Genomic DNA, 4,104 nt, shown 5'->3' with positions numbered 1-4,104 from the left:
GAGTCTTCCGATATTCTGTCCTTAAGCATAACGAACGTAGATAGCTCGAAGGACACCCAAGGACGTGAACACGATCCGTCTGCGCGTTCGCGTCCTTGTCTGCCCCTGGTGCTATTTGTGTCACACTGCAATCCGTCTCCCATTGAGTGCCAGCGCAGCCGTCGCTGATCTGACGGAGCCAATCAACCAACCCCAGAAGTTGATCGCCACGGCGCTCTGCTTTGTTTGCTTGCCACTGCCAGATAAACCAATCACGAGCAGAAAAAAAGCGCATAATCACTTCGCATTTGTTGAGCGTGATTAGTTTAAACGATGATAGCAAGCGCGCAAAGACGACGACGAAAAGACGACGAGACTGTTTTGGCGGTATACAGACGCTTTAAACTCGCGCTAGATTGAGCCGCCATTGCCGACTTTCTCTTCATGTCTTACCGAGGCGCCGAGCCACCGAAGCGGTCGTTGACGAGCCTCCACAAACGCGTACGCTAAGGGGGAGGACGCAGTACCACCTAAAAAGACAATGAGCTGTCCTGCATTGGCAACAACGAAATGCAGCCAACGGAATAAGAGGAAACAAGGACTGAAGGTCGGTTATAGCGGCACCCACGCACAGCTGTCTGTCTTCTTGGTTCAGGTCACGCTCTGTGTTCTGACTCAGCAAGTACGGACCACACTTAAGAATGAAGTCAGCGACTTGAGCCTGCCGGCAATAAGCACCAATTGCGCATACCCCAGAGCGCACCATGAAACGTCACCAACAAATCACGGTTTGAAGACGGCGCCACCATGGGAGGCTTATAAAAAGGATTGCACCTTGGAATTCCTCAGAGCGCACGGCGGGACCACAATGGCAACAACGCTCAACGTGTCTTTCTTCTTTGTTCAGGTTTGTGAGAAACATGCTTCTTGCTTTTGAAGTGATTATAAATGTATTGTTTTTCTGCCGTGCCAAGCCACAGTTGAATGTCTTCTTGTTGATGCATGAAGTGTTATTTTGATCATTCTGTCTGGGACGTCGATCAAAATCCTGGGCCTCAGGGAATAGAAGAACGTAAGGTTATCATGAACTCTATGCTTACCTCACAAAATGACCTTAAAACGCGAATTGTTAACCTGGCGGCTTTTTAGGAAAAGCTGGAATCAACAGTCAACGCTAGAATGGGTAAAGTAATGGCAGCCCTACAGGAGCATAAGGAAGAGGTTCGAGTTCTGCAAGGGGAAGCCTCATCCTTCAGAAATGACCTGCAGCTTCACCAGAAGCACCTTGACGACTTAGAAGGTAGGAGCAGACGCCGCAACCTTATGATCTTCGGGTTCTCTGAGCCCGACTGTGAAAGCACCGTAACATTAAGAAGGCAGATAATTGAGGGCTTGATAGGACAGAAGCTTGGAGTGATGGTTAGCTCGTTTGAAAGAGTTCACAGAATAGGAAAAAACAACAAGACAAACCGCGGCCTGTGATCATAAATTTCTTTGACTATAACGAAAAACTGAAGGTACTAAAATTTGTAATAAACTGAAAGAAACCACAATTTCAGTCAACCATGACTTTTGCAAGAGTACCCGGGCAAAAAGGAGCAAGCTTTAGTACAAATCCGGCGAGTTCAAAGCCAGAGGACGTAAAGCAGTGCCAGACTATGATAAACAACGAGTTAAAAGGGGGAACCTCTATGAATGGGACGAGCAGAATGACTGTCAAAAGTGCATCTGCTCTCGAAAACCTCGAAACGATGTTGATTGACGTTAATTGAAGCACTTCTGTTTTGTACTGCTAAATCCCCGAAGTATCGTCATAAAGTTCACGAGCTCGAAGAAATTATACTTACGTACCACCCGCAGAATATAGCAATCACAGAAACATAGTTATGATCAGGTATTTTGGATGCCGAAGTTCCTCCCCCCCCTCACAAAATAATCAGACGTGATCGTGGCTCTTGAGGAGGGGGAATTGCCTTGATAGTACAAAAGGAAGTCTCGCGCGTTATCTTGGACGATATAACTGACAATGAAAGTGTAAGGTGCCAAATCGATTATCATGGGTTTTCGGCTCTCGTAGGTGTTGTCTAGCGGCGCCCATCTTCCCCCGAGTAATTTCTAGAAAACATTCAATTTCATACGCAACAAATATACAAACGTAACATGAAAACTATACTGGCGGTTGATTTTGTTTTCTCCCGTCAATTCACTGATCGACTTTACAGCCTGGCAAGACTGAGGTCTTGCCAGGCTTGCAAGTTACTGCTGGAGTTGATGCTCAATTTCAATCTAAATCAGAGTGTTGCTGAAGGTACTCACATTTGCCAAAATAGCAATAATACACTGGACCTTATTTTTGTTGGAAACTTTCCTGAGGAAACTGACGTTAGCGTTCATGATGGAATTTTCGACCACAAGCTTTTTTCCTTACAACTAATTTTTCCCAGTAAAAAAAGGTCGCGAGAGTAAACGTGTCCTAATTTTGTTCCTGCAGCTGATGAAGCTATTAAAGATACTCTTTCTTGAACTTCAGCGACTTCGGGACGGACAGCGACATTTCAACAATATGGAACGGTTTTAAACATATTATTGCAAAGTTCCGCCACAATGTAGATGGTTGAGCGTGTTGGTTATTAATTCACGATAAGGAAAGAAAATATGTACCAAAAATAGTAAAAACGAAACCTTATAACTCCTGGATAACAATAGATATAATACATCTTAAGAGCACATTACCTAAGAAACGGAAAGCAAATTGTAAAAATGCTGATATCATATTGTAGTGATCAGCCGGCACTAGAAGAGGAAGAACACAAGCAGCACGAGACAGCTTTGGAAACGATGTTCGCCCCAGCTTCGCCTCTTGGCCTCTTAACGCTTTTACATGTATATACGTATATAATAAATATTTATGTAGTCCGCACGCTACATGTTGGTGACCCGATCTAAACGACATCAACCTTCTGCAAGCTGCCTAGTCTCAGCTGTGTTCTCGGCGAGCTACTCAACACATTGATTTTTCACAATGGACGTTCGGAACGACGTGGCTTCTTCTGAAACGCCCACCGTGGTACAGGCGACGGCAGCCCCTATCAAGTCTTCAGATTTTTTGTCTACGGATTCAGAACTATGGTTTCTAACTGCCGAGTCGATATTTCGCAAACATCACATCACATCCTCCTTTACCAAGTTTGACTACGTCGTTTCCGCTCTTTCCCAGTCAACCGCAGCCATCGTCCGTGACATCTTGCGCTGTCCACCTGAAGAACAGCCCTACGAGACGTTACGTACGGAACTCGTGCGACGTACGACGGATTCTGAGCCTCGACGGATACAGCAGCTGCTTACAGGCGAAGAGTTGGGAGACAAAAAACCCACAGAACTTCTCCGACGAATAGAGCAACTTCTCAGTGATAAGGCAGGGACTATGGACACCTTAATCTTGCGAAAACTTTTTCTCCAACGTCTGCCGCAGCAAACTAGGCTCGTCCTGACCACTACCACCACGGAGTCCGTCACAGCACTGGCTCGCATGGCAGACCGGATGATGGACGTCTACTTACCTGGAATATCATCCGTCCATTCACAGACGATCAACCCGACAGCGTGCCTATCTGTGTCTGATCCCAACGCCCAGCCACAAGCCCCGGATCTCTTGGCAGCCTATGTGCGCATGGAACAGAAGATCGACGACCTCAGCAGATAGTTTCCAAACATTCAACAACGACCCTCAAGATTATTGGGCAGTACCGAAGTCACTACTGCCAACCGTCGAGTAAATGTCGACAACCGAACCACCACCTCGTCGAGTGCCTCTACTCAGCAAAAGCAGTGCTGGTATCACCTCCGGTATGGGAACGCTGCTCGCCAGTGCCGACAGCCATGCTCATTTTTGGAAAACGGAATGGGCACTCGCTGAAGGCGGCAAACGTCGAGAGCCCTACATCATCAAGCCGCCTGTTTTACATGACCGATGTTCAACCAAAGTTCGCTATTTAGTAGACACTGGCGCCGAAGTCAGTGTAGTTCCTCCTACATCAGAGGATCGTCGATATCGACAAGAAACTCCCCCGCTGCAAGCGGTGAATGGATCCAGAATAAAAGCCTACGGAGAAAAGTCACTGACTT

At 46.6% G+C, this 4,104-nt stretch overlaps 1 pseudogene; it reads left to right on the top strand.

The window, feature by feature from the left end:
• Positions 1-1,158: 1,158 nt before the first annotated feature.
• Positions 1,159-1,741, top strand: LOC115330638 (annotated as a pseudogene).
• The last annotated feature ends 2,363 nt before the right edge of the window (positions 1,742-4,104 follow it).

This window comes from Ixodes scapularis, unplaced genomic scaffold, assembly GCF_016920785.2.
Source record: "Ixodes scapularis isolate PalLabHiFi unplaced genomic scaffold, ASM1692078v2 PGA_scaffold13__105_contigs__length_92229423, whole genome shotgun sequence".
NCBI lineage: Eukaryota > Metazoa > Arthropoda > Arachnida > Ixodida > Ixodidae > Ixodes > Ixodes scapularis.
This window is presented reverse-complemented; position numbering and strand designations above follow the sequence as displayed.